The sequence below is a fragment of the Gavialis gangeticus genome, unplaced genomic scaffold (genome assembly GCF_001723915.1).
Source record: "Gavialis gangeticus isolate Ggan-Ray unplaced genomic scaffold, GavGan_comp1, whole genome shotgun sequence".
In the NCBI taxonomy this organism is placed as follows: domain Eukaryota; kingdom Metazoa; phylum Chordata; order Crocodylia; family Gavialidae; genus Gavialis; species Gavialis gangeticus.
In genome coordinates this window covers 96,450,998-96,460,653 of record NW_017729022.1, presented here as the reverse complement: position 1 = coordinate 96,460,653, position 9,656 = coordinate 96,450,998, and the positions used below count along the sequence as shown (strand labels likewise).

The 9,656-nt window shown below is 45.2% G+C and overlaps 1 protein-coding gene across 1 annotated transcript in view; it reads right to left on the bottom strand.

Annotated features, from left to right (window-relative positions):
* ST8SIA1 (ST8 alpha-N-acetyl-neuraminide alpha-2,8-sialyltransferase 1) overlaps positions 1-9,656 on the bottom strand; it is a 313,115-nt gene that overhangs the window by 302,895 nt on the left and 564 nt on the right. The window lies entirely within an intron of this gene.

Genomic DNA, 9,656 nt, shown 5'->3' with positions numbered 1-9,656 from the left:
AAAAAAAAAAAAAAAAAAAAAAAAAAGCAAGCATGAAAATTCAAAGTAAAAAAAAAAAAAGACATCCAACTGAACATCTAATCAACTAAAACACATACACCCCCCCCTGAAATGAAAGTATTCTCAAACCTCATCCCTTGCTAATTGGTATACCATTTGCACTCCAGTCTTTTTAAATGGTTTAAACTGTTTTCTTGCTATACTAAAGAACTGCACATTGCTGCCAAGGAAGCAGTAAATCTGACTACACATAATGCTGTCAAGCAACAACATTTGAAGAATTTTACGTGCTACTTACATCATAGGTACATCATTTTCAGAGAGAAATGGGGTTTTTAAATTGATGGTGTACACAAAAACCTGGATTCTGACTTCCTTATCAATCCCACACGAGCAGTACCTGCCAATCCAGTACAAACCCCAGTTATATTTTTAAAGTGTAAGTCTAAAGTCCTAAGACCATGTTTGCATTTCAAATCTTTTAATGTCAGATTTGACTCAATTTGTCAGTAAGCAAGCGCTTAGGAAATTGTTCTTATAATAGAATGCTTGATGTTAGAAACTTAACGTCATATTTAAACACATCAGTCAGAGCACCCTCTTTTCCAGAAGTGCTGAGCCCTCTCAGCTTCTATTGATTTCAGAGGGAGTTGTGGGTGGTTCAGCACTTCAGCAAGTGTCCTGATTTCTATATGTGCCTGTAATGATGCCCCTGCCCCATTTACTAAATAAGAGAAAGAGCCAGGGGGCAATCAGCTGACTCCAGGATCTTGGAAGGACTAGCAGATAACCCTTTAAGAAGATGGCTGCTCATCCCAGGTGCAGACAGTGCAATCAGCCCGGTGATTGACAGGACTGGTGCAAAAGTGATGGATCAGGTGACCCAGAGAGGTGGTTACATGATAGACCCAGGCTGGAGGTGAATTTTAGGTTTGATAATGGTTAGCTTACACTTGTGTTTAAATTTAAACTGGAGGATTAAAAGCAGCTGCAAGGGGAGTCTAACCATCACATAAGGACATGGCAGATGAGATGACAGGGTGGACCCCCTGAGTGGTCAGAGTGGGCAAGAGGAAGGGGAGGTTCCAGGCGCTATCCCTAGAGAAGCTGAAAAGATGCAGCCACCCCACTCTGGATCTGGATAAGCTACAGTACCTTAAATGAATATATAACTCTGTACATTTGAATTTGGGGAGGGAAAGGGCTGCTGCATTGTTAACCCCAAGCATAGGTGATATGTAGGCACTGGAGGGCATGTGCCCCCCCTGAAATTGGCCACTGTCAATGTTGCCACCAGTGTCTCGGCCCACCCTTACCTCTGCCACTGACGTCACAATGGCCACCTGCGGGTGGTCCCTGCTCAGCCTACCCTCGCCGTCAATGTCACTGTGGCCACTTGTGGATGGTCCACAGTTGCCACTGCCATGCCCCCACCACCAACACCATCACCTGCGGGTGGTCTCTGTGTCCCCCCAGCCTCAGGAGGCACAAGTCGTTCATGAGCACAAGTAGTTTCTTTACACCCTGGGAGATGTATGTATTATACAGAAAAAGACAGAACTAGGCAAACTAAAAAAGTCTCAGATTAAGCATGGTAATTTGAAGTGCTTGGAGAACCAGCACAGGACGAAGACTTCAGTCCAAACAACTTTCCTGTCCTCTTGAACCTCATTCTTAACATGGGAAGATAAACTCTAAAAGCAAAAAGGCAAAAATCTGGCTCAATCCTCTGGAGCCTCACACCTGACTTAAGGTTGTTCCCTAATACCCACAGGGTTATGGGGGTTTAGGGTTATAAGGTGCCCCACACTTACCTTTCCCTGGGAAAATGACTGGCCTGACATGTCCAGGGACTACCCCGCTACAGGTAGCCCCACCAGACAATCCTACCCCAGGAGGGTGCAATTTTCTGTCATACCCAGAACAGGGAACTTCCTACCATCCCTAGTCCCCCCAGACCACCAAAGTGTTGTAAGCAGCAGGTCCAGTCAGTGGTGTCCTTCCAGCTGCTAGCAGAAAACTGCTGCTTTGCTGCTCAGAGCCCTGTTCTTATAAGGAACAGCTGGGCCCTGTTCCCAATCAGGTAACTGCACCTGTTTTGGGTGGCAGCCACCTGCCAGCTGCTTGGCTGCTGCTCACTCCCCTATGAGTAACAGAGCGCACTCTGTGCTCTATTACATTTACCAACTGAAACCATCCCATTTACTCAGGTGAGGAAAATGTGGTGGGTCTCCCTTTAAAAGTACAAAGTTTGAATGTTATCAGAAGGATTAAGAAAACTGTCACCAGACAAAGTGGAGCTGGCCTGGCTTCCTAGCTAGTCCACTCTTCTCACCTATTTCATGTAAGCTTTGGAAACAATGGTAAATAATTACTTGTTCTATAAATTAAATTTAAGTAATGGCTAAGCTTAGCTAGTCAACTTGAGCAGCTTGCACCTTCACCTCAGACTTACCTCAAAACAAACCTTCAGATACTGACAGTTACGTAACTGCCATTGACTAGATCTATGGTGAACAAAAACTGACAGATTCTCATTGACTTGATGCATTCAGTGGTACCACACAGCTGAGGAAGACACTACTCCTTGAAATAAAATCTTAAATGCTGAAAGATTTACTACAAGATTACATTCTAAAGTCTGGTGTGGCAAAGTTCCACATGCATTTATGTTCAAGAAATAATAGAGAGCATGAAAGATGGTATAAAACAAAGCCCCTGATCTTGAGCAACACAGCACATACGTAGATGCTATCTCTGTGTGAAGCCTGAGTTTAAAGGCTCTGTTTAAAGAGCAAGCAGTCCATCCAACCCAACACCAGGCAGGACTGAAGCTTCATAAGAAGAAATAGATACAGATCCACACCAGGGCACTCTACCACTAAGTCACTGTCCTGCTGGGTGACTTTGGACAAGTCATTTCCCCTCAGGTATCATTGCTAATCCAACCTGTAAAAATGAGGAACGATGCTTGGCCACTTTTTTTATAATACTTCCAGACAGAGCAATGCATTATAAGAACATTATGAAGGTTGCAAAGGTTAGGGAAGTCCAGAATTGAATCCAGAAATTCAGAATTCAAAGGTTAGGGAAATCCAGAATTGAATCTGCTCATGCAACTTTAATCTAGCCCCTTTATATGCATATGTTATGTTTCATTACTGTATCATAGTCACAAAATGATATGATAACAAGTATTTTTCACCAGGACCTCCAAGTATCTACAGAATGAACAATACTGAATTAATGAGCAGCTGCTTAATATTTGGTTTTCTCTCCATTGTTCTATATGCGGCCGATGCCTTATTTATTGCCCACTATTCAAACCCTGCACTGTAAACAAAACTACTGATTTCCTCACAGAATCTTTTACTGCATTTATCATTACAGTGTTTCACAAACTTCAATCAATCTATTTTCACAACATGCCTATCAGGCAAGAGAGCAATATCCTCCCCATTTTACGGACATGCCATAGAGGAACAGAAAAGTTTAAGGTGTAATTTTCCCTCATTTTGGATGCCAAATTTGAGAGAGCTAAACATCTAAGTATTACAAAGCACTTTAAATGTTTAAAGCACTGCTTCCATTGATTCCAGTAGCATCTCCAAATGCTCAACCCTTCTGCAAGTTAGACCCCCAGAGTCTCAAAATGGTCACCCAGAAATGAGGAACATACCAGTAGTGACCATGTGCAACAAAACAGTGATTTAAGATTGATGCCCAGCATCACATAGGACGTTTTTTACCAGAAGCAGCATCCAGTTCTCCAGGGCAGCTCCGGTTCTCCACAGTCTCCATAATCATGACATCATCCCTTCTCTTCCTGCCATCCCCTTCCTCAATTACTACTCATCTTCCAACTCCAACAACAGACAAAGTAGGTATCCTAACAGACAAGTCTCCTTCGTCACACAAATCTGATTAATCCTGAGTCCCCACTGTACACTGAATGAGACAGAAGTGTCAGTCACTATTAACAGGCAGTACTACCAACCCACCCTATAACTATAATATGATGTTTTGGGAGTATTAGTAACAATGTTGTATTTGACAGCTGGTTGAGGACAGCACTGGATCCTTTTATCACATTAGGTTTATTTAATTTAAAGTTACTAACAAAGAAGTTGTTCAATGTATTAAGTTATAGTGTTTACCAATGTAAACACTCTGAGGCTTCTTCAAACGGCTTCCTTTCTGGCGTAAATAAAGGATGCAGGATTAAAATATTGAACTGAATGAGCCACAAAAGGAAAGGGAGGTAAGAAGGTTAAACATCTCAAGGGTAAGACAAGCCATTTGATTTGTAGACAAGCTACATGCATTAAACAAAGTCATTACAAAGTCACCAACTGCTCAAACTTAAATATCGCAGATTATACAAAGGTCAAAATACTAACTAAAGAAGTGAGACAATTTTCCATTGGATTGGCTAAAAATTATTAATGTCACAGATCAAAGACTTTCCCATAGCAGACATTTTAGCTATTCTCAGTTACTAGTCTATTTAAATTGCAAAGATGCCAATAACAATAGGTTGTAGAGCTGTGTGCATCTTTGGTTGCTGATTTGATTCAGCGAAGATTCAGCCCAATTCAGTGGCCGAATCTCCACATCCAAATTGAATCAGGAGACCCTTTAATCTCTCTGAATCAAATCAGAACCCTCTGATTTGACAAATTAGACATAGAAACAGCTTTAAATGCTTTTTCTACATACCTCAAGGTACCAGGCAGCTTGTGAATGCTGCGATGGTGTGCAATGGAGCATCTCACAGGAGCCTGGGGGGATCCCCAGCACGCTGGGCAGCAGACCTGTAAGTGAACCAAAAGCACTTCTGGTCCACTTCCAGTTCCATCAGGGAGCATGCGGGGGGGGGGCCCTCACACCTCTCTAGCTCAGTAACTCGTGCCTCCTGGGCCTGGGGGGGCACCCGGGGTTCCCTCGTGGCTGATCTTCCAGCTGAACCACTTCCAGGTTCGACCCTGAGCATGCAGGGGCCCCCCCACTGCCTCCCCCCACTCCTTTGGGATGCTCCATCTGCCCCACCATCGCAGCTTTCATGAGCCACTCCTGGTACCTTGAGGTATGTAGAAAAAATATTTAAAGCTGTGTCTGTGGCCAAATCAGCATCGAATACTCAGATTCGGCCGAATCAAATTGGGACAGTGATCCAAATCAATGAATCGAATCACTGTCCCCGATTCAGGCAGAATCCAAATCAAATACGGATGGTCTACATCCGAGTCTGCTGCTGAGTGCGCTGCCCCCCGCCCCCCCCCCAGCTCATTAATCAGCCACGGGGGGACCCAAGGCAAGGGTACAAGCCTGCATTAGAAATTGAAGTGTTCACATATTACATTTTGTGTCTAGAGTACCAGAGGACTAGGGGTGCTATGGAGGTCACAGGTGTGGGTAGCTGGAAAGCAACCTGCAGCAGAGGAGGCTGAAGCCCAAATAGAGCCCTTCCAGGATCTAAGATCCATGAAGCTGCAAGGGACTAAAGCCAAACTGTTTAGAGGCTGGAGACAGCAGCTCTGCAGTCAGGGACTCAAGGGGCTGAACCCAATTAAAAGCTTAGGGCCTGTCACAAAGTAAGGGCAGCCTTGCCCGAGTTTGTGACCCCAGGAGGGCTGGGTTTGACTGTGAACAGCCTTAGCTGGGTCAGTAACTTCATGGCAGTTGGGACAGCATGTAAGACAGGGTCAGGAACCTGGAAGATGAGATAGGGGAAGGCTGAGGCTAAGAAAGTCAAAGCCTAAGCCCAAGAGGGCAAGATAGGGCAAAAAACCTGAAACCCACTGTGGCCAAAAGCAAAAGCAAGGGGCTAAGGTGGAGAAAGCTGGGCAAGAACAAGTGGGCCAGAGTGGAGGCCTGCAGCCAGAATAATGGTGGGCTGAAGCCAATAGGACTGAGGCCTGAACAGGAAGGTAAAAATGTTGACGAAGTATTATCCACAGGGCACGGCAATGGGGGAGGCTGGAGGCCACAGTTAGAGTCCTTAAGGCACAGTCAGGGCCAAAAGGGCCACGATTAACATCCATGGCAATAAGCCGGGTAGAACCAGGATCCACCAAAAGGCTAGCCTATAATCAACAGGCATGAGGTGTTAGAAGGGATAAGTAATTGTGGCAATGTACACAGGGCTCCGTGATAAGCAGCGATCTAGGTTGTCTGTTTGGCATGGAAAAACACAGATTTTCTCCTTTAAAGAAGAAAAACGTTGGAAATGGCAGGTTTCCCCTTGCAGGTTGGCAGAATTCCAGCCTGCTAAGGGATGCTTCGGGCTGGGGGGAGTGGTACGCAGGAGGTGCCACATGCATGTATCTGTGGTAGACAGGAGCCAGGTAGAGGTGGAGAGTAAGTCCCCCAGCTGCCTGCAGGTAAGTCTATTGGGGGGTTGGGGGGAGGCAGCATAGGTGACATGGGAGGGCAGATTAAGGCGACCATGGTGAGGGAGCAGTGGGGCAGGATTGGTTGCTGAAGTGGGGGCTGGGGCACTGCACAGCTGGGGTAGCATGTGGGGCCTGGGGCCTGGGGTCAGAGCCAAAATGAGTGACTGTGGGGCCCAGCTGGGGGAGCAGTATGGAGCCATGGGAGACTCATCCAAGGGGTGGCCCAGGGGCTGGCTGCCTGCCGCTGTGTGCACTCCCAGGGAGGGCTGAAGTATCAACCCTGATACCTATATATATAGTGTTGTAACATTTTAATTGTGGAAAAATGTGGATTTGGGGGTTTTTTAATCATAAAATTTGGGATTTTTATCAGAGAATTTGGGATTTTTTAACAGAGAAAACTGGGATCTGTGGTGATGAGAAGGACAGGGAGGGAGGGAGGGGGTCCAGCCAAGAAAGGTAAGGGAATCCATGGACAGCATAGATCTAAGGCTATCTGGGGCAGCCCTCCTATGTGCTAAAAAGTTACATCAAGGCACGGCAGGACAGTTGGCAAAAAGGGAATAAGCTAAAGAGCTGGAGTGAGGGGCAGGATTAGGTTGGCCTCTACAGCCTTCTCTTCATTCCATCAAATGTTGTAAGCTGTTGGAGGCATAGGAAGGGTGAGATATATAGCTCAGACACTGAATTGACCCTCATAATGTCGGGGGGTCTCATCCCTGACTGGCACAAACTTCTTCTGCAAACTCAGTAAGGAACTTAATTTCTCTGTCCTTCTCTGTAACATAGAGATAACACTCCCCAACTTACAAGAAGCATCATGATAAATTAACGATTGTGAAGCAGTCAATTTGGCAGAAGGGTTCAAATGAGTGTCTGGAGAGACAAGAGAGTTCACAGAAGTGAAGAAGATGCAAAATGGTTAGATATAAAACTACGCATGTCAGAGGTCTAGCTACTTACATGTCTGTGCAGCACAATGAATAATCACGGCTCTCTATTTTAAAAAAATACTGATAAAAAGTCTGCATTTTCTGACCCCTAAAAAAAATACATTTTCTAATAGGTTCTTGAATGATAATCAGTTGCATCCATATTCATTTTAAAAGTAAAATAATGCATTCAATAAAGCCAAAATAATAACATTGCATGGAAGAGGGGCAGTTATATAGTAACAGGACTTTATTAAACTTATCATTATAAATTCTCATTATTAGCTATGAAAGACCTCAGAGTCCATGCACAAGACTCTAAAAAGGCTCTGCTGCTCTCCTTGCTGGAGCAGGAAAAAAAAAGAGGCTTTCATTTATAGCCTTAGTTTCCAATTAAAATTGAAATAGAGGGCTCATAGCATGCTTGCCTCTAAATATAAAGCCACAAGGATTCCTGCATTTCCCTATAATCAAAGGCTTCATTGTTTTAGTTAATACTTTCACCATATAGACAAGTTTACCTGCCATGGATTTAAGAGTATACCCTGCTACCAAAGTTAATAGGAGCAAATGTGCACAGGAAATATTCATTGCTTAATTATCTGTGACATAATCATTTGATTGCTTTGTTATATGCTCATTTGTTACTTCCAGGGCAAATGTCCTAGAAAAGATCCCCTTGTTCTTATTTCTCAGTAAGTGCCTGATCCCCAAAGCTCACTGAAGTCACCTTTGGGCCCCCTCACATCAGCAGGCTGAGGAATGAGAACAGAAACAGGCAGCAACAACTTTTCTTCTGAAGTGTTTCTTCCCTTTCCAGAGCAACTTTGCAGTAATCACTAGGCTTCACAAGTTTTCAGAAAATATGGGCATAAATGCAACAGGAGAGGAGTCAACAGAAACTGTTGTTTGTAAACAGTCTGAGCAAAATGGCTAAAAATGAAGCTTGAATGTAAAAGTTGCAGCACAATCATCAAACCAAAACTCTGGTTTACAAAACTGAAAAACAAAAATATAGCCACCTTATTTCCTAAATTACCTATCCAGACCTTTAAAAAAAATCACCCATAGGGGAAAGTACAGATTTGTGGCGCAAATCAATTAAGATGCATCTACATCTGAAAAGCTCAATCTGGTTTCTTCTCAGCTGAAGCTTTTTTTTTTTTTTTTGCTTTATTCTCTGCTCAGTAACCTGGGACAAGGACCCTTTCTGTAGAGCTTCTTCCCTTTTATTAATACAGAGCTGGCAAATGTGGAGCCTGTTTCAGGCACAGGGAAGGAAATAATATGAACATATGCCCACTTATCACTCCAGATGGATCACATAGTCCCTGACACTCTGGAAGGCTGAGGAAGATGGTAGTATTAGAGGAAGTGCACAAATCTGTGGAAAGTTTGTATGTCCCCTCCAGCGATCACATCCCAAACAGTGCCCAGCATAGGGTAGGTGGCTGACAGTCAATTTGCACCCAGAAAACAAACCCCAAGGATGTTAAAAGAAATGATGCAGACTGACTCTCTCATAGCTAATAATGAGAAGTATTAGCCACCCTGCCCTGCCTCTTGAAAAGTCCCTGGAAATCCAAAAGTGATTTATTTATTTCCCAAAGAAAGAGGACCCTTTTGGAGGGAAGTTGCCCACCATTGTCCCTCTACTAGGAAAGGAAGGAATCCAGATGTGGGGGGTTGTTTTTCTAGGTTTGTTTGTTTGTTTCTGGAAGGAAAGAAAAACAGGCTGGAAGGATCAGGCAGGGGAAGCCTGGCTTGGAGCCAGGATGGAAGCGACTTTTCAAGGTGCCACAGCCCGGTGCTGCACCCGGGCTCGCCTGACAGCCCCTCAGCTGCGGGCACCGGGTCCTTCCCTCAGCACTGCAGCACTCACCTTTCCCGCCGCAGCGGGGGGGAGAGGGGGGGCACGGGCACATCTGCCAGCCCCGGCTCTGGGGGGCCCGCAGCTTCCTCAGCCCCAGCGAAGAAAAACCACCCTCCCCCCCAAGGGTGCAGAGTCGGGCACCTCGGGCAGGGGGTCTCCTCAAGTTACCCCTGGATTGCAGCGTGCTCCGGCCACAGGAAGAGGTCACACACACACGCATTCACACACATATATGCACACATGCACATACACGCACACATATATACACACACGCACATACACACACCCACACATATACACACACACACACACGCAGATAGACATAGATATACATGCACATACACACACGCAGCTATATACACGCGCGCGCAGAGGCGCGCGCAGCACCCCAGGGTCTCTCCCTCCCCCCCTCCCTTTGTTGCCGCCACTGCGGCGGGAGCCGGGAGCTCACCGGCG